Source organism: Apis laboriosa, unplaced genomic scaffold (assembly GCF_014066325.1).
Source record: "Apis laboriosa isolate Shangri-la unplaced genomic scaffold, ASM1406632v1 scaffold49_cov149, whole genome shotgun sequence".
Classification (NCBI taxonomy): Eukaryota; Metazoa; Arthropoda; class Insecta; order Hymenoptera; family Apidae; genus Apis; species Apis laboriosa.
The window spans coordinates 2,761,438-2,784,027 of record NW_025223500.1 but is presented as its reverse complement, the minus strand read 5'-3'; the positions used below and the strand labels follow the sequence as shown (position 1 = coordinate 2,784,027).

At 27.2% G+C, this 22,590-nt stretch overlaps 1 protein-coding gene and 1 long non-coding RNA gene across 2 annotated transcripts in view; both read right to left on the bottom strand.

Annotated features, from left to right (window-relative positions):
- LOC122716822 (protein espinas-like) overlaps positions 1–11,985 on the bottom strand; it is a 50,136-nt gene extending 38,151 nt beyond the window's left edge. Inside the window, exon 1 of the mRNA XM_043940259.1 lies at positions 11,651–11,985. The gene's annotated coding sequence lies outside the window, so the exon portion shown is untranslated. The remainder of the gene's footprint in view (positions 1–11,650) is intronic.
- Positions 11,986–14,157: 2,172 nt separating this feature from the next.
- LOC122716824 lies at positions 14,158–19,362 on the bottom strand. The gene is made up of 3 exons (XR_006347100.1): positions 19,282–19,362; positions 15,579–16,055; positions 14,158–14,889 (listed from the first exon to the last, which is right to left on the bottom strand). It is a non-coding gene; the product is annotated as an uncharacterized LOC122716824 (long non-coding RNA).
- Between the last annotated feature and the right edge of the window lie 3,228 nt (positions 19,363–22,590).

Sequence of the window (22,590 nt, the reverse complement as noted above, 5' to 3'; positions counted from 1 at the left end):
GCTATTTGCAGTTACCACGCGCTTCTTCGATACCCTGCGTGTAAATTCATTCATTAGGGATTTGTAGATCTTTGAAGACTATTAAAGGGTGGCCAATTTAAATTGGCTAAACTATAAAATGAATTTTAATTATTAATTGTTAATACAATTAGTAATCCAAATAAATTCTCTTAATTTTTAATGGAATTGTCTTTTCATTTGATCAACATAAATTAATCAAAATATTATTTTTAATTTTATTATAATTTACAATTTAAAATGTAATTGGATAATATTTATAAATTTTTAATTGTTCTAAATAAAGATACTTTACAATATTTTAAAAATTTTAATTATAATTGGTCAAAGTTTTTAAGAAAATGTACATATAATTATTTTTTAGGAATTCAGAAGGGTGTCACTATGTCTAACAAGTGTAAATGACAGCTGAATACGACCGTGTGCACGCGAACAAAAGAGTGAATTCTTAAGGGTGAACAAAGCATTTTAAAGTGAGCATATTTAACGAGACTGAAGAAATTATTCATTATGTGATTATTTTGAGAATCATTATAAAAAATACTTAAAAATACATTACACATATTTCTATGAAATCGACCAATTATTCTAATTTACAATTAGATTTTAAAAAAAATTTTTTAAAAATTTAATAAAATAAAATTTAAAGAAAAATATAAGTAAACAGATTTTTTATTAGATAATTTCCAAGATATATAACATTATAAAAAATTTAAATTAAACTCTATTACATATACATCAGATTTTAAAAAATAAAAATTGAATCATTAAGTTGAAATTAATATAAAAAAAAAATTTTAAAGTCTTAAAATTATTTTCATCACTATTATTACAAACTAATCATGCATTAAACTCCTTTTTAGGAAATTTCAACTCTAAACATTAACCAAAAATACTTTCAAAGGAATATGTGATATCAAAGAGTCCCATTATGAGAATCTATACATCCAGAATAAAAAAAATTACCTGATATTCGCGAATCCTATTCGAGAATGCTGTACATTGATCATGTGCCATCTGACGCGTTCGCCAGTATAAAATTGCGTGTGAGATAAACGTTTCATTCTTCCACGATCCACGATACTTGAAACATTCGAACTTTATTCCATAAAATGGGATAGTAGAAAACACTATACAAGTAAACGACTCCATGATCGCCGCTACGCGGCGAATTATCGTTCACATCCTTTTCCCGAGACGTAAATCCTAATATCGAATGGAGGCAGGTTGTTTGCCATCTTCTCTTCTTGTTCAACTTTCTTACTAATTTTATTCTTTTCGTCGAGAAATGTTTAGATTTGAAACGAGGTTGAAATGATATTCTCTTATAGAAGAGTATAATTTTTTTAAAAAATGTCCATAAAATATTGTACTGCTTTTTTAATTCATAATTTATTTTTATTAATAATATTTATATCAGAAACATATATTTATATGTAATTAATATTTGAAAAATAAAAACAAGTCAAACTTTAATGAAAAGAATCTGAGAATATTGTTACTTTTATTTTTAATAATTTCTCTCATAACATGCATATAATTATTTCTTTAGATAAATAAATTTTCAAATTATTCATTATTCAGATCATTCAAATGTTCGATTTTGTTTTGCTCAAATCTATGTATCCATAAACACTTATTTTCCCAAATAATACAATTTCAATTAATTATGTATCAATCCTTCAAAAATTAAAATTCAAAATATAGAATCATCCTTGGCCTCGTTTCAACAACAATTCAAATTCTTCCTCCACTGCAATATTTTCTCGTATACTCGAAGTTCATGCATTGAGAAATTCAACAGATGAAATCTCCGAAACATTCTCACCATCCTCGTCCACTGTATATCATTCATGAACACCCTCTTCATCCTTGAACGCGAAAACCATAAGCACGATTAAAGCAAAAATGGCAAACAACACGAAGGATGTTCGAATTATTTCGTTAGCACGAGGCACGAGGATCAGGCGAACGGGTGAGCGTCGTGCGAAACACTAGTTAAGGACACTGTATAGCGGGGTGCCTGAGTATGGGGGCGCGCCCCTTCGCGCACAGGGCCCCCTCAAGCGGCGTGCATCAGACTACATTCGATACGTTGTCCACCGAGGGGTTCCCCCGTCGACCCATCGTGGCCCTATGACTAATAAGAAGCCTGGCAGACACTGTCACACGAATCCAAGTATCCCGTGTTAAACGATGCAAAACTTTGTGGCTTCGGGAGGTTGATCGAGGACGTGTAAGGGTGAATCGATAAATAAATTAGTAGTAGTAGTAGACCCTATTCTAATTTTTTTTAGCAACATATATGATCTTATTCTTTTATTGGTAATTATTTAGAGAAGTTTTCTGCGATTTGTTTTTTTGATTTTAAATTATATATCAAATATATGTTATCAAGATCAATATTTTGAATAATTTTTTTTCTATAGAAATATTAAATCAGTCGCAAAGAATTCATATCTTACATTTTGAAGAAATTCTTTTTAAATTTTGATTTTTCGGAAAGTAAAATCGATCTCCAATGTTTAAATATTTTTATAAATTTTTCATTACATGTAATTCATTAAAAATAAAGAAATTAAAATTTTTTTTATTTTTAATGAAGTTCTGTTCCATATGTTATCTTATCGACATTTATTAATAATACAGTTACAATTCTATCACAGGATGCATCGAATATGTATCGATTACATTTCTTATTTTTATTTTTTAAGAATAGACTAAAACTGAAAATAGAAAAAAGAAAGATAAAAAAAAATATTCTCAACTCGACGAATATCGCATCAGAATTTTTTTTTTTCTTCAACCTAATATTGCCCGATCGTTTTTCATCGATGGGGAATCTCAGTCTATAACCTTCATCCACGACACTCACCCCTATCGTTTCAGAGACAATCTCTCTCGTCTCGAATCGAACCGCGAGCATCTATCGTTCGATGTCGTTCTCTCCTGAGTGTCGTTACCTAAACCGAATACGCAACGCGAATTTCGATTACCGTTTTGCATATACCGAATCGCGACACATGGGACACTTTTTTCTTCAGGAGAAAATTTGATGTACGCGTTCCAGCCCCTTGTTCGGTGGTTTCGGGTGAAGATGATGTATATTTCGCATCTGGCGTGTATTTTTGATAAAAATGTGATCGTACTTCATATACAGAATGTTAATACACACGTAAAATATATTATCTTTTGAAGGGTCGATTCTAAGAAAAAGAAAAAAAAGAATAGAAAAATATTGGTGTGGAAAAATATCAAGTTATTTATTTATTAAGTTATAAGCAATTTAAATTTGTATCAAATTTAATACGATAGTGTGACAAAGATAGATTTTACTTGATTCTATTTTTCTAATCTCATCTAAGGTAAATTTCAATTTTTTATGTATAATAAATAAGTCTTGTTCATTTATTATATCATTTATTTATTATGTTATTTTTGTGTAATAACTTTTGTTTATTTTAGCTTCAAGAATCGATCCTAGAAAAATATTTCACGAATATATTAATATATGTTATTTATATATATATTGGGAAAAAACTTATTTAACAATAAAATACAATTAAAATATAATTGATTAATTAGAGTATGTAATTAGAAAAATTAATATAATTAATATAATATGTATTTTTTTTTATTTATTAAACATTCATTAAATCATTTTTTTAGTTTGAAAAAATATTTAATAAATTTTAATTATCTTTACATGCTCGTTTACCTATTGTCTATTCTTTTTCATTTATTAATAATGAATTTATGCTAAAATTTCAATGTAATAATTTTATTAGGTTTTTTATCTTTTTTTTTTCGAGAAAGACAAGAAATTCTTGACTAAGCAAATGCTTAGATAAATCAATAACCGACTTTTTTTTTCGAGATCTGAACCCACAAAAATTGCCCCCGTAATTCTGCCCACCAATGTCGAAATACAAGCGATGTTATCGAGAACGACGAGCGTTTTACCGGTCATGATCAGATAACACTTGCAAAGAATGAAAGAAAAAAGACCGTGCTAAATCAGCAACTTCCTGCTTTTATTCGTGTTAAAAGCTTTCATTATATTTTCTACATGTTATGCAAAGCTTGAACATAAAAAAAATGATTAATTAAATATAATTTTACAATAATTTAATTTTGCAAAATAAGAAAATAATGAGAATGAATATTATATTTCTCTTTTAATCTTCAACTTATAAAATTTATAAAATGATTAATATTATAAATAGCAAATAGATATTATAAAGTATGAATTATTATTTATAAATAAAAATAATTTAAATTATATATAAGTTATTCGTTTCTTTAATTTTTTTTCAAAGAATAGATCATATCATCGAATAAATTAAACCAAATCACACAAATTATTTCACACAAAATCTATTAAATAATTTTAATGATAATTAAATGATAAGCAAGAAAGCTATAATAAAAAGAAGGATTGAAAATTACTTGGGTTCTTTTTATCGAAACGAAAACTAAAATCGTAAAACTTTTCTTTTTTATTTTTTTTTCTTGCCAACGAATGTGTTATCTGTACGCATTAAATGCGAGGATTATTGTTCTTATCATTTGATTGTATAGTAAACGGTAGGGAAGATAAACACACACAGAAGAAATTCGTTCTCACTGTGGTGATACATGTACCATGTGTGCACGCGACATCCCCCCACGCACTTTTACAACCCTTGAAAGCCCGGTTAAGGCATTTTCACCGCCTGCACCGCCTGCAACACGAATACGCTTACAATTTAAGATTATGAAGATCAAGTTTTGGCGAAAAGAATGAATAAAAGAAAGTGGAAGAAGAGTAAAAAGATATACGTAATTAAATAAATAATAAATGAAAGAATGGTTGGTAGATAAAATCAATAAATTAAAGAAATGAAATTTTACATAAATTAATGAGAAAAGTTAATGAGAGAAAATAGAAAGAAATCCTTAAATCATTAATAAAATAAATAAATAAATAAATGAACAAATAAGAAAATGAATAATGTATAAATAAACTAAAAATAAATATATAAATAATATATAAATATATAAATATATAAATAACTAAACAAATCTTTCAATAAAAGAATTGGATAAATAATGAATGAATATATATGTGTATAAATGAATGACATGCTTAATCAATGAAGAATTATGCAAATGAATTGAATGAATCACCAGTGAATGAATGAAAATATAGATACAAATTATTCATGACATTAAACAGTGTAAAAAAAATATACAGAGAAAGAAATAGAGAAAAAAAAGAAGTAAGAAAAAGAATGTAACAAAAAAATTATTTCTCAAAGACAAGAAAATAGAATATTGATTGTAAAAGTTTAACAAACTCAGAAAAGTAGTAGAGATGTTAGAAACGTGATGGAATAAACGCGATTATCAGAAAAACAAAGGAAAAAATACAAAGAAGAAATAACAAGGATTCGAATCTGATGAATGGTCACAGATGAACGTGTCACGTTGAAATGGGTAGACAGAAGAAAAATCATATCAAATATTTACTCTGATGTGCAAAGGTGTCGTAGAAGAAAATCGAGAAATCAAGAGAAACTTGGCTAGTGACAACGAAATCTGACAGGGAATCGTAATCCTTCGAGTACATGTCCCTCTCGTTTTTCTTTATGCCTCGTGGCACATTTTTCTGACAGAAAAATAGGGACATTTCCGTACAAGTAGGATTTATTATTCGATTCCATATTATTTTTATATAGAATGTACTTAAATAATAAAAATTTAAAATAATACAATTTATCTCACAATATATCTTTTAATTATTTCTTTTAACATTTTCTTTTAATTGTTAAAAATATTGAATTGTAAAATGTTTTATTAGAATTAAGATTCTGGAAACAAAGATTGCATAAAATATTAAACAAAGCTAATACTAATAAAAAAAAGCTTTATAGCTTAACTTTCTTCACTACAATATTAACTTTAGTACTAGTAGTTTAGTAAACTTTAGTTAAGTATTCTCTTCTTTATTTCTTCTTGGTTGAATTCAGTAAACACTCTGGACATCTTTAATACTACATCATTCATAGTAAAATCCTTCAATAAATATATAATTTTCCAGTCTTATTGTCTATTAAAATTGCAAGTTTATATGAATCTTTCCTTATTTTTCTTTTGAAACTGAAAATATATCTTCAAAAAATCTCTCAAATGAATAAAATTAATTTCTTTGAATCAACTATACATTGAAATTAATTATTATCTTTAATAACAATGATTCATAGTTCATAGTTGTTATAATCAGTATTATAATAAGTATTATAATAAAAAAAAAAAATAAAAATAAAAAAGATTAATCAAATTTTTTTGTCCAAAAAATAAGTAAGTCCATTAAAGTAACATTTAGTACACATTAAACTTTAAAAATCAATGATCAATGCAGCAACAAATTCTCCTTCTCCACTATGCATCAATTCACCTCAAGGTTTTCTACTCAAGTACGAACAACATTTCATGATTGGTTGGCAAGTTATGAGGATAAGAGAAAGTCTCATACGAGAAGCGACTTGAAAATATGGCAGTTGTCGTGCAAGAAAATTCCAAATGAAAAAGGAACTCCTGTCGAGTTAAAAATCTTTTAAAAATATCCAACGGTAGACACGAATGGCACAGCATGGTTAGATGACCGAAATAGAAATTCGAACTGGGCGATGTGATGATATACCATTTTAACTTTCTGGTTGATTCAAGCTAAGACTACAAAGGATATCTTTCGATTGTTTTGAAAACTGAATTTATCGTTATGACAGCCACATAATTTTAGCCACGTCATGAAAATGGCATCACAGCTTCTTTTTAAACGCTGACATTTGATGAAAATCTTGAGAGAAACTATTTTAAAGTCAACTAACAAATCTGAAAATAGAATTTATGATATTTAATGTATTTTTAAATACTTTTTTATTCCAGTGAAATATCAAATTATTTATTTTAATTATTTATTTATTGTTATATTATATTTTGTTAAATATTTAATTCCTGTTTAATTAAATATTTAATAAAAAATGATTCTTGATAAAATAATGATTTCAAAAAATGATTTAATATAAAAATATGTAATTTCAAAAATCATCACACATTTTTACTAATAATAATTATTTAATATCTAAAAAAATATGAGCATATGAATCATCAATAAATATAATTTATCAAATGTTTAATCTATCTAACAAATTAGATATTTCATCTATAAATTCTTAATCTTATATAAACAATACTAAGGGCACGAAATCTCAGTATGAGTCATATAATCCATATGACATCAGAATTCATTTTCTTTGTTTAACCATTCTATCATTAGTAATTGGATCTCTTGTATTTGTCAATCGTAAAAGATCTTCAATAACGAATCGTGCAATTTTCGCTACCCTCAATTACTTTATCTTTCCCTTCACTTAATTTTAACGATGTTCTAGTTAAATATTTGATACCATATATCTAAGATGACTTTAACGCCATTTCGAATTATCGCCCTTTGTTTCGAATTTTTTCACACATGACTTGTATTTGTTCAGTTGTTCAATTATTTTGTTCCAATTCGTTTCAAATAATATCTCGAAAAATAAAGCTGAATAACAATTATCTATGTAGAAAAAAAATCAAAATGTTGATTTTTAATACATTCAAAACTCATTGAAAATGATATTCATTTTCTAAGTAATTATCACATGTTTTTCTGAGAAAAGAATTTTTCATTTTTCATAATCTATAAAAAAACCATTAGCATCAGAAAATAATTGATAATTATTTAATTATTAAAAAAATTACTAAAACATTATCTAACCTTATGAATTTAAAGTTTTTTTTCTCTTTCTCATTCTTCATTATAAGTAAAAAAGAAAGAAATAAATCTAATGATTATACATATTTATAGATCAAATCAAAAATTCAAATTCCTTCCTCTCAAATTTTAAATTAAAAAAAATTATACTCATCACATATATGTATGCATATTTATTTTTTTTCTGTATCTCCACTGTGTCTAATCTAGCCTTTGGGCTTATATCTTTTCTAATTACAAATCTGATGTTTAATTCCACTTTTTCTTCCTTCACCCTTATCGACTTCTCTTCTTTCAAGGAAATCGAAGAAACTTTTTCCATTCGTTACGTATAAATGCTGTTCGATGCTCATATATTCAAGTTCGAAGAAAATGTAAATTTGTCAGATTTATGGGGCAATTAAAAGCAAGAGATTATTTGATGATAGTTTGAGAATTTGGAATATTTGATGATGGTAAAAAAATTTCATCTGATTTATACATTTGAGTGTTTATATTTTATATTTTTTAATCCTAATCCTAAAATTAAAATTTAATATTCTTATTTTATAAATATTTAATGTAATGTCATGTTTATCATATTTTAAAAATGATATCATTTCTTAGATTCTCAAAGATAAGACAAAAATTAAAAAAGATCATAATCTCAGTTACAATAATATATATCAATTTACAAAATTGCATTTTCAAAAATTGAAAATTTGATCAAACAAGATCTTAAAATATAAAGTGATAAAATTACATAATATATTTAATTAAAAATTTGAAAAAGAAAAATACATAATATAGAAAGTTTTATTATTTGAATGCCAGTTTTAAGATACAATATTGATCATTAAACATGGCAATGAAAAACGCATGAAAAAGATATAGTTAATTTTTATTGATAAATGAATGTATGTCATGAATTTTAAACCATTATATTGAAAATGCGCCAATATTAAATCATAAGTAAAAATTTTCTATAATGATTATTTTAAATTTTTTGTATATACATATTATTATATATCTTAATTTTTTACATTCCTTTAAAGTACTTTTGATAATAATATTGGATTTACCATTCGTTAAATTTTGCGTAATTTGATAATAAATATGAAATCGTACACTAATTATAAATAAATTCCATTATCAAAAATAATGAATTCTGATAATATTTCAAAATGTGAAAATTATTTTAATCATTTATCAAAAGAAGAAAAAAAATTGTTGAATTAATTATACTTTCATTTTTTTGTCATTCAGTTTCGTCATAGAAAATATTGATAATTGATTCTATTAATATTATTATTAACATACCATTAATTATATTTTTTTCGATTCACCAAGGGTATTAAAACTTATGAAGATGAACGTAAAACGAAAGGCAACAATAAAACGATTTACTTAATGCGATAAGCAAGCCGGCTATTCCCCAGCATGTAAATTTTCGAGCAGCGCGCAAATCGTCGAAGCGTGATAGCTCGGAATTCAGCTTTAATCGAGGAGTCTCTTATCTTTGTAATACATTGTATGCAGTCGTAAAAAACGGTCGAAAATGTGATGTCGACGGTGCTTTCACTATGACTTTACGATTTCGCGTGAAAATGAACTTACAACGCGTGTTTAACATTCGCATCGTTATATACTATAGCTCTAGTACGCCGTAATGTTAAATTAACCTTTATCTCACCGAGTGACAAGCGATGGTTGCGAGCAGTACACTGTTGTTTCCCATTTTGTATATTAATCAAAACTATTATTCTTATTCAAATAAATTTCTAAATTATTGTTTCATTTTACTTACATGTTACTTATATTTTGATATTAATCATAGTTATAATTTTGCAAATTATCACATTATAAGTGAAGTACGTTACATACTGGTCCGTTCCGTTCCATTTCGTTCCTATGTTTAACATAATAGCACGTTTTGATTGGTGAGATATAAAATATTTTTTAAGAATGCTATAAAATATTTTACGAGAGAAATAAAAATCAACTATATGAATATTTCTTAATTTTATGTAATAATATCATCTAAATTTTTAATATATATAATAAATATATATAATATTATTAAATATAAGATATAAAGATAGAGTAAGAATAATGTAAATATCTAGTAAGAATAAATATGTCTATAATATTAATAATTTTCATAATTTCAATTTCTAGAATTTGAATTGTAGATTGGATCCAATCGAATTTGTATTTACCATTTATTGCCATTTTTTCTATGTATAATAATACATATGATGAAACTTATATCATATATTTACTATAAGAGAGAATTAACAATCAACAGTAGACGAAGGGCTGCTGCTAATGGGGTCTGACGTTGACGAATCTTCAGGTTACAAAGTCGTCAACCGTACAGAGGGCCCCACCAGCAGGAGGTTGGCATTATAGCTAAGAGCACACTTCACGCTTAGTAGCTTATCGGAATAATCTAAAGCATTCATTTCCAACTGATGAGATGGCTATTATTCTCAACATTATAGTAATAGATAGGGAGAATACAGTATAAAAGAAAAAAAAGATGTAATTTTATTATAAAAATGATTATAAAAATGATATGACATGAAACAAAAGAATGTTTAAAGAAAAATTAATATATTTCTAATTCATAAAAAACTACTATAAAAAAACTGTATTATAAAAAAAAACAAAATAAATTATAGAAATATAACAAAAAATAAGAAATTGACTTTTAAAACACTTTACGATAAAAGAAGAATAAGCGTTATTTTTAGATATCAAGAAATCCCAGGGTAAAAATCGAAGAAAAAAGAAAAATCTCTGTTGGGTCTCTGATAAGAGGATCCAGCTCTTGCAGAAAAATCACCATGGCGGTTTGAACGGTAGCTGAGTTTCGACTATTTGTCCTCGAAAGACAAGATCCTAATGGGAAAGTAATCCCTTTTGGGAAAATGTTGGGAGAGATAAAGAGACTGGGCGCAAGAGATCCAAGGAGATTCGAATTGCATGCTCTCGGCAACTTGGTTGAAGTTCTTCGAGATCAGGTTCACGATAAGGATCCCTCTTTTCGTAAAGCTCGCTCGGAATTTGTCTTCAACAGAAACTGTTGGACATCTTTAGAATCTTCCGAACCAGTTCTAACAGGATTAAGAAAAGTAACGATCGGTGGAATTGTAGGATATTGTATAGATTAATATATATGTTTTATAAAATTCATTAGAAAAAAATGTAATAATAATTTATAATAGTAATGTATGAGCACTACTAATATTATATTAATAAAAAAAATGAAATTTTTTTTAATGTAACATTTCGTTCACTTCAAAATTGGACAAGTTTTATTTAATTCATGTTTACTTGATCCATAATTATATATGGATATTATAAGTATCGCAAAATGATATATTATAACTTGAAAAAATTTCTTTTTTGATTTCTTCGACTTTAAACTTTTTATTCTTTTTACACGAAAAAAGGAATATATCATAACCTCAAAATATCTTGTCGCAAATAACCGGCGCACAAAACACGAAGAAGTTAACTGTGTATATGGAAACATACTTTAATCTCTAGTGTTAGCCGTGAGCTAATTAAAAATCATGATGTGGATGTGTTGAAAAGGGCTGTACCACTAAGTAACGGTCCTTAATCCTCATGTTTCGCGTGAACAGACGTGGAAACTTGTCTGCTAATTGGCGCATCTTCAAAGACTGTCAACCTTTCCACCACTGTTCCATTCCGCCGCATTTCTTATAGCAATCATTCTTGCGATAAATCAAATGCGCATCACCGTATATTTCAAAAACGAGATCTCTTGGTGATACGCATAAACAAGTATCAACAGAAAATATCAGTTCTTTTTTCGCCTACCTCTTTATTTGATATGATGTTGCCACCGGTATATTCTTGAACAATTCTTCATTTCGTTTTAATTGACACTCACGTCACATAAATATTCAAATTTTTTATTCGATCATTAAATTCTTGCGTATCTGTCACTGATTTGTTATTTGATCACTTAATCACTGTTTCACCAAAACAGTGTGACAAATCCTAGACATTTTTATATGTTACAAAAAGTTTCTATTTAATTTAATAATAACACAAATAATTCAGATAGATTAAAAAATATAAAATTATATTGATAGTTATCGATAATTTATTAAATAGAATAAGATACGATAAAGATAAATGTCAAAGCGAAAACAAAACCGAACTCACACCGACTCGACAGTACGTGGCACGCGCCTACGACTGAGAGCAAAGCATTCCGACACCGGATTCTAACATGAAATCTCGCGCTCGGTCATTTTCGGAATTGTTCGTTACTACTCGACTCAAAGCACGTGGTGACTATCGTGCGACCACGCTGCCTCTCCGTTTCGTTTATCCCACCACAATAATTGTTTTTCGACTTTTTACCTATCATATTCATATTTCTGTCTCTCTAATTTACATAAATATTTTTGATTTAATTTATTTGGATACTATAGAAAATTATTTTATTTAATTTTAAAATCTAAATTTGTTGCCAGACCTTTACTTCTAATAGAAGAAACTCTTTTTTATGGAACATTCAAATTTCATAATTAATACTAGTATAATTAATATTAATTAATATTAATTAATATTAATATATAGATTATAAAATTTATTTTAAAATATATATGATATTTATATATTATATTATAATAATAAAAACTTAATGCAAAAACAGAAGTTGTAATTATAAATTTATATCTTTTTATTATTTTATAAAATCAAAAAAGTAATTAATAATTATAATTTTGTAAATTATTTTTATTATGATATATTAAATTTATTTCTCATATAAATACTAATAATTTATATAAATTTCACTTGACAATATAAATATCAATATAAAAAAAATCTATCTTATAACATTAGCTTGGAAATATCAAATATCAACGATTCCATTAATTTATAAAATACAATATTCACAAGAAAATTCCACGCATAAATACAATCTTATCTCATATTCATATTTTATCCCTAGTGATCCCAATTGTATCACGCAAACTTCAGAAGAAAATTCCTTTTCCACCAACCATCATTATTATTCGTGTCTTCTATTTTCGGATAAGGATCGTAAAGACTGTTTTGACATTAGAATACAACTCGATAGTTGAACTTATCTTTCGTGGAAAACGAAAAGAATTGTTGTCATGTTTACTTAAACGTGGACGAATTGAGGGGGAAACTTGACTATACCACAAACGAAACCCACCCTCTAGAATCGCATCAGTATTCACGATAGATACTTGTTCTGCTGATGAGCTCGCGTCTACAGTATTGACTCTAGCTGCTGTAGAAGCGTCGCGACACCGAGGCGTCTTCTGATTAAGGGAAAGACTTTGAAATTTGAATGTTCCATAAAAAAGAGTTCTTCTTCTATAAAAACATGATCGTGAAGAAAAAATATTCGTCAATAACGAGATCGTTGGGATGGTCGATGATCCGTCTTGCATAGAAAGTATTCTCGTGATGATGAATGGCGAGTGTCTTGCGAATTCCTGAGGGAATAGAACGAGTTTGTCCAAAAGGAAATATTCAGGGGTTTGAATACGAAATTCGTTGATCATGAAGAGTGACAATGAAAAGCAATTTCCCTGCATGTAATTTTCGAATGATTTATGATATTATTATATTTATAATAGATTTATGATATCATAATCAATAATGATGAAGAGTTTATTATCAATTAAAATTATCAATTATCAATTAAAATTTAAAAATTTGAATTTTAAATTAAAAGAACTTTGGAATTTAAATTTGTAAAAAGATGAATTAAAAGATAGATTTGTAAATGAGTTTAAATTTTAATTGATACATTTGAAATATTAAATTTCAATATTTGTATTTTAATTCATTTATGAATTTGAATCAAACAAATGAATTATATCAAACAGTTTTATATAAAAAAAATATTTTATCTATTAAAAAACAAGATTAAAATTATTACAATTAATTGATTTGATTAATTTAATTAATTAATATTAATAATTCCTTCATTTTTTAGAATCATTTATCAATTGTCAATTATATTTTTCAATTGTGATTTCAATGGAAGATTAATATTTTTTTCAAGAATTCTATTATGTTAATAATATGTTAATAATTCTATAATGTTAATAATTCTTTACACATTACATTGAATTTCAAATCTATATAAGAAAATACTCGGATTTGATATTAAAATATTCATTACATATAAATTTATTTCTTTATAATAAAATTAATAAAATAATTCACTCAACTATAAACTTTCAATTGATATGTAACAAATATTATTTAACAATACATTTAACCCCTTTTTCTGAATGATTTTACAACCATTTAATAAATTAAATCATTAATCATTTAATAGATCAAAACTGATCCATGCCATTAGAATCAAACTTATTCAATTTGGATTAATAAAATCAATCTCTATAATTTTCTTATCAAAAACAAACTGAATTATATATCAATATCATATGTACAAAAAATCTCCCTAAATGAATCTCTGAAACCGAACAAAGAAACGAAGAAAAATAAAAAGAAATGGGGCAGGAGATTCGAATCGGAGCTCTCCACCAACCTCTATTCGTTTCTCGTCATCGACGTTCAACGAAGGACGTCGAATCGGTGAGTTAGCATAAATTGCGGGCCCATTTAAATCCAGAGTTTATCCAAGCTAGAGTTTCTCCCCGATGAGCGATTCGCATGTAAACGACATCCGGTATACTGCCCTTTGGCGACCGCTCATAAAACCGAGGGCGAACCACCTGCTACCGGCCTCTTTCTTCCGATTGTTGCGACAATCTCTGTACATAGAGACGTACACATGGAATTTGGTCGAGGCAAGATGAAATTTCGGGGACTATTGGCCGGAACTCGTCGAAACGTGGACAGGATTTTCAGGAGAAATGGACAAAATTTTGCGGAGTGCTTTACTGTGAATTAGCCACGAATGAGATAGAATTTTCAAGAATCTTCTCAAGAAATATCCTGTTTTTAGATTACACATGACACTTGAAAATTGATTTTATTTCGATAATGAAATATTATTTAAATTTATAGTCGTATTGAAGATTTCTATTTTCTTTCTAGAACAAAATAAATATAATGTAAGTATACGTTTAACTTTTTATTAAATAATGTAATTATAGTAAGCTCTGGATACATGATTACGAATTTGCTCGCTTATATACAAATTATCCTTATTAATTCCTGGAACTAATAGCTTGAGATAGACTTCGGCGTTATCTAATGATATAATTCATATCAATTTAATATAATTTAAATAGTAATGAATTACAACCGGAATAAACAAATATAACTTTTTATATTCTTTTCTATTATATTTACAAGATGGTTTTAATCAAATTATTGAGATTTGTGCGATTAAAATAATAATAAATAAATAAAATATTATTTAAATTTATAATAAATAATGACTATGGTAAAAAAATATTTTTCATCCGAAGCTTTATTTTCAAAAAAAAAAAAATTTGAAAATTTTTTAAATCATTTACGCTTTTAAAATTCATTTTTTTCAGAAATTAATTTTTTCATGTGGAATGTACCCATGTATCCGAACATTACATAATTTAAAAATAAATATTTTAAAGTTCATATCGATGAATTTCTTTACAATTTTTTTATATGATGTAAACTTGCTATTTATCGTATCAAAACTTAATAAAACAAAAATATACATCGTATATAACTTAATAAAACAAAACAAAAAATAATCTTAAAAAAACTAAAATAAATTTCATTTCTCAAAATTTACCTGAATATCCGCACAATAAAATTCAAGTCATATTTAAATTTCTTTCGAAATTTGCAATTATAATTCTCTTAAAAAAAACATGGACATTTTCATTGATCTGTTTATCTTCAAACTGTTATTTCCAAAAATATTTCCGATGGTAATCGATGCAGGAGGGAGAGATGGTTTCCTAGCGGTAGGATTTACGGGCCGGGAATCCATTAGAATCCAGCGACTAGTGCGCAACCAAGGAAATAAGGAAGGTTACAGGATGAAAGCAGTGAGTTGCAACCCCTCGCGACATACGGTGTGCGTTTTCCATTGGGCCAAATAGAATTTGCGGTCGTCGTCGCCGTTCACCACCGCGGAACCACTCCAAATGTTTCTCTCCCTCTCTGTCTCTTCCTTTTGTAGAAATTTCATCTCTTATTTCCAGAAAGTTTCACTTGCTTTCAATTATATTCTGCTTTTCTTGCAATATTTCTCTTTTTTAAATATCTGAATTTAATAAAATAAAAATGGTTAAATAATGAAAATTGTATTATAAATGAATAAAAGATACATTGAAATTTCTATGATTATTGCGTCATAAAAGTTAATATGATCAAATGAAATATGAGATAATGGAAAATGATTTGTAATTGTATTTCCCCTAGAAAAATATTCAGAGAAAATTATGTACAGTTGACACGTGACTCTAATCTAGTAATCCAATAACATACACCGTATGGTTTCTCTATCTGTCTATCTGTCCATCATTTGATTAATTTATATTATCTCAATCTAATACATTTCTCGATAAAATAAAATTTATTTTATCGTTTTCTTTGTATAGTTATATTTCCATAAAAATTTATTCCTTGAAAAAAAAAAGTTATTTATCATTAAACATTTAATTCATTAATTATTATTTTACATTATTATTCAAATTGATATTTGATGAAAAAAATCAATAAATGTTCAAATAATCACAAAATAATCTTTTCAATGTTTCAAAGCTTTTCTATTTAGATAAGTCTTAAGGGATATTCGTCCAAAGGGACCGTTTATCCGCTAAAAATCGAATGGCTGCCAAGAATCCGGAGAGTGTTTGTTGCCGTGATAAACGGGTAAACGAGGAGAGTTAAACTTTCAAGAGCGCATTTCCGCGACTAGACGTTAAACTGGAGGGAAAAAAAAAGGATGTTTCATTTCCCGTTGTTTATCGGTCTTCCTTTAAACCAGTGCTCATTATTTTTTATTTTTTTGCCACAATTTCGACCAAATTTCTCATTTTCTATCCTTGAATTTTAATAAATTCAATAAAAAAAATAATTTCTTATCACCAAATGATAATGAGATAATTTTAATGAATGACAAACAAATTAAAATATAACAAAAAATAACTGAAACTAAAATAAGTCACTATAAATATTTATGAGAAGAATTAAATTATTATAGAAAAATCTGAATAAAAAATAATCTTCCTAACTTCACTTTCTAACATTATGAATATGGAATCGATTTAGAAGATATGAAAGTATCTATGGTATATCACTCGCAGGAATTTATTATGCATCCTTTTGTAGTTCAAAAAGAATTATGGATATAATCTCCAAGAAATTATTTATTTATTAATTCTATAAAGACTAAGGTATTTTAAAAATGCTATTTCCAATATCCTTTTTTATCTTTTAATTATAAAAAATTTAATTAGCAGTAATTTGAATAGCAATAATTTGTATATGCAATAAAGTTAATAATAAATGAATATTGTAAATGAAAAACATGCATGTAATTATGATTGAATGTGCATAATTATGTAATATTAACACTAAATTTTATTTTAGATGAAAATTATTAAAATCTTATTAAAATATAATCACTAATTAAAACAATATCAATAAAAAATATTTTACCCAATTAATTTATACCTAATAAAAATATTTTCCATCTTTTGAAATTTTATGTTAACATTAAATTAAGATTTTTTATTTAAATTATTTGAATTTCCATGAAAATAATTTTTATTATATCTAATCAATTTTTTCTTAAATATTGCATCATAATCAAATATAATCAAGTTAAACAATATATATATATATATATATATTATAACATATATATAATATTATAATATATTCTTAAAAAATTTACATTAAAAATAATAAAAATGTATTACCCATAACAACTTCATTTGCTATTATTATTTCTGTGATATTTCTTACATGAGTTATACAATGTTTTTCAAACCACATTCGTTTTTCTACCCTATTGAAGAAAGGCGAAAGTAAGAGGGAACCGAAGAGGTTAGGAATAGAGAAACAAGTGATCCCCTTCGATATTTCGCGTGACGCATCAGTATTCCGAAATCGCGTCGATCGTTCGTCTTCCGAGACAAGAATTCAAACCATTTTGAACGAATTTTCCTCCGGTACATGGCAAGAAAGTTTACCATCGCCCCTTGTCTTTCAAATACTATCTTTTTTCCTGGCGAAAATTCCTCTCTCAACCGTTTTAGCCTTCTTTTAATTGTCATTGAAACAATAAGAAGTCGTAAAAACTTTTTTTCCATCTCCAATTTTCTGCTGATGATGGTCGTTGTTTTTTCTTTTTCTTTCTCTCTCTTTTATCCTCTGAAGTATTAAGATATTTCCATTCTTAATTCGATCTCATTTTTTTTTATGAATCCGTTTCACTATTCTTAACCTAAACTTGAGAAACTTGACTGGAAATAATTACAAAAAAAACTCGCGAAATAAAAGTCACTATGACATTTGAACGAACTTTGTAAACTGTTTTCATTTAAATTTAATTTTTATCTTTCTTATGCAGCTAAATTATATTTAATTAATTCACTGAAAGTAATTACGAATTACATTTAATTTATGATTTTAACAAATATAATACGAAAACATTGTTGTTGCCTTTAAGCTTCGTTTTCATTCTATTAAATCTAAATTTTAGTAATATTGTTTCTACGAATCCTAATTGTTGATTAATCATCCACTAAATATTATTTAATATCTGCATATATAAGATAATAATATAATACTTACAATACGGCAATCCGATTGATTAGATTAGTATATAGTTATTTTATATGGAATTAATATTTCGTTAATATTTCAAATTTTATTTAATTGAACACACTGTAGTTTTAAACTTCACAACTTCTTTAATGCATATGATATGAGAGCTTTAACAATATTTACATAATATTCATGACGTTTTCTCATTTATATAATTTATATAATTTATTCCATAAGTTAATTTATTAAGGAGGATATTTAAAGTACTCAAATCAATATTTAAATCAAAATTATTAATAAGAATCAAAATATATTCAAGAATCAAAATAATATACAATTCACCGAAATAAATTATCATTTCATTTATTTATTATACTAAATAAAGACATTAAACAAAGATAATAAATTTTTTTATCTATTTATATATTTACTTATCTATCTATCAGTGAGCAACTTTGTTTTTGTCCCGAAATCTAATCCTCTTCTATATTACTTTTAATTGAATTCCTGCGATGAAATTTCATCCAATGGTCCGAAGTCTCGTCTATTTCTCTTTCTCTTTAGCTCTCGTTTTAAAAAAGACCGTTTTTACGGCCATGTTTTCTCTTTTTACTTTCGACTCTTCTCTCAACACTCATTCACCACACTTACGATTTCATTTCCCGTAATTTTCTTTTGTTATATGCTTGATTTTCAAAGCATTTTACATATACCTTCTACGACGCATATTAAACTCAATATTTTTTACATCGAAGTGGCACAAACGACAATTATGCGAACAATAGTGAAATGGGAAGAATTCTGAACTTCGATATCTCGAACAGGGACTACTTCATAGTTAAACGACAGAAATCGAAATTGTTTGTCTATCGATATTGTGCGTTCTAATAGTGATTGCATACATGGAGCGCCATCTGTTATTTGCGAGTATGCATTATTGTTAGTAAATAATTCAATTATATTTGATTAATGTGATTATAAAGGATGAAAAGTCTATTTGATAAATTTTTATTTTAATTATATTTATTTTAATGATATACTTTTTATATAAGAAAATATTAAAAACAGAAAGTTCAATAATATTTAAATCAATAATTTTTCTACATTTCTTATAGGAATAATAAAAACCATTTGGAACAGGTTATGTGACAAGGAGCTACACAGTTAAGACGATACTGGGTGATTGGAACGACAGGTGCGATTAATGAGCATTTGACTGAACCTTGGGTCTACGCCGACCACTAATTAAATTAATTTCAAGATACGCTCCGTTCTGTTGCTGTCGCCCACATCTAAACTGCCAGTCACGAATCCAGTAACGATCAGTAGGTGGGGAGAAAAGACGGTCGAAGAATGACTAGGGGAATTCGACCTCGAATAGCAGCATTAATATGATTATTTAATTAATTTCTTCAAGGATCCTTCGAGAAAATAATTACAAGATACAAGGTTGTGACCAATCAAAAGGGCGTTACCAGTAGCTCTTTTACAACAAATATTCTTATTTAATTTGTTGACCAAAAAAAATTGAGAATTTAATGTTAAAAGAAACTTATAAGATTTTTTTTTTTAAATTCTATTTTATTCAAAAAACATTTCTAATTTATTTAATAAACTACATAAAAAATTCCAGGTATAAATGAATTTCTCAAAGAAATATATCCAGAGAAATCAGTACAAGACACCTCTTCTTCAGCTCGAAGATCAGAAAATTGATGCTGAAAAATCTTTTTATATAGAAATGAAAAAATCTTATTGAGTCGTGCATTACCTTCTTTCAATTAACGCCTTTCCCGTATTCGAGATACGCCTCTCCCCTTTTCTTTGTTCCCGACAAGTATCTAGGACAAAGAACAACTTCGTAATAGCGAGAATGAGACAGACTAATCTAGTTGTTATCACTGAACAAGGACGATGAATCGAAGGGAGAAGAAACTCACACCATAGGAAAGGAAGGAAAAAGCAAGACGTGAACGAAGATGATGAAACGAGAAAGACAGAAATAAAGGAAAGTCTTTATCACGGTGAACGTCTTGGCTTCGAGAACGGTAATGTTGAGGGAGTGGTAAAGAGAGGAAGCAGGTGGAAAGAGGAGGGGGTGAGATAGAATGAGGAATGGGGTAGAGAGGAGAATCAGCGAGAGGATGGCGTGTTATGGGGTTTTCACGGGTGCTCGGGAATTTGCATACAGAGCATCTGTCACCAGCCCCTTAGCTGGCTTCGGCTATTCTCGACTTGCAATATCTCCCGGCGCGGATCTACGGGATAATGGGGACCATTCTTATGGTAAACCAGGGGGGGGTGCCTGCCTGTGATTCGGTCTTCACTTCTCCTGGTAAAGCTACACCACTTTCTACGTGTCTACGAATCGTTCTGGATATCGTTTTTTACGTTATTTATGTATGTGTATATATATGCATTGTTGATCATTCGTGAATTGCTTCATATATGATTTCATAAGAAAAAGAAACTTTAATATCATTTCTTGATTGGAGAACATGCAATACTTAACTTACATCTAATTTATAGTTTTGCATGAAACGAAAATTTAAAGAAACATTTTTATATGATTTCAAAGAAATTTTATATAAAACCAAAGAGAATCTATTTAAATTTATGAAACTTGCTATTATATATCAATCATGTAAAAAAGAAATATTTAAATTGTTAAAATCAATTGCAGTTCATAATTATTATTATCATATTAATTATCATATTAATTATCATATAATTGATTTAATAGTGGCAAAATGTATCTACAAATATAACAAAAACATTAAATAATTAATTAAATGAAATCATAAATGATTTTCACATACATCATACATAATATTATTAAAAAACAAGAAAGTAACAATGTAATAAACGAAGGTTATGCTTATATTTCTTTTTAATATTTGCATAAATTTCAATTTTCTCATCAACATGCAGTATAGTTACATTTTCCATATATACCTAAATCAATTCATGATATATTATATTACTTCTAAATCAAATTTAAATTTACTTCTAAATCGCAAATTTTTGCTCCTTTGATTTCATTCGTTTTTTTAAATTTAATTTTTGATTTAATTTTCTCATGATTAATCCTTTTTTCAACAAGTTTCATTATTTCCTTGTGTATATCCTTCGATTTTCTTTTTTTTTTGTCTCTATATCATTCATTTTTTTTCTTTCTCTTCAACTACGTTGAGGAAAATAGTTTTCTGGGCACGAATCACAGAACACATTGAAATTCACTGCGTATCTTCGCTTTCCATCTCTATTCTCGTCAGCCAACAACAGCACTACAGCCACGCGCTTAGATCTGACACGAAGAGGCAAACGTAGACACCCCCATGGCCACCTATGTAGCGTACACCTATACTACTCGCAGCCTGTTTTGCTCTCGAAGCACATTCGCCTTTGTTCGCGACGCCCTTTAATTTAGCTCAGTCTCTTTCCACATTTTTCCGCCAACCTCCTCTCACCCCCCTTCACTTTCCATCGATGCGATGCTTTCGCTCTTTTGCTTTCCCTTTCGTGCGTTTCCTATTTGCTGACTGTCTAATTTTTACTTGTGTGGTTCTTCCAGTTATATCGATCATTGTTTTTTGTTTGAAGTTTTTTCTTTTGATCTATTTTTTTTATCTTTTTGATAAATTCAACTGTTTCTATATCTTTTTTTAATTAGTTTTTTTAAATATTTAATAATCTAAAAATTAAAAAAGAACATTTAAAAAATATTTTTGGAATTTTAATATAATTTGATATAATTTCGTTTAAATAAATAAACACTTACATATTTCACTGAAATTCATAGAAATCTATATTTAAAGAAGTAGATCAACTTAACAATCAAATAAAGAATTATAGTTCTGTTCATTCATGTCCATAACCTTATTCATGTTCATAACCTCAATCACATAATTAAGTTTGGAACAATAGTTCTATTTACAATAGAACAATTATACTTTCTTCATTCTTTCATTTAACTTCCTTTCTTACCTAGGAATTTTAATTTTAATATTCTAAATATAATC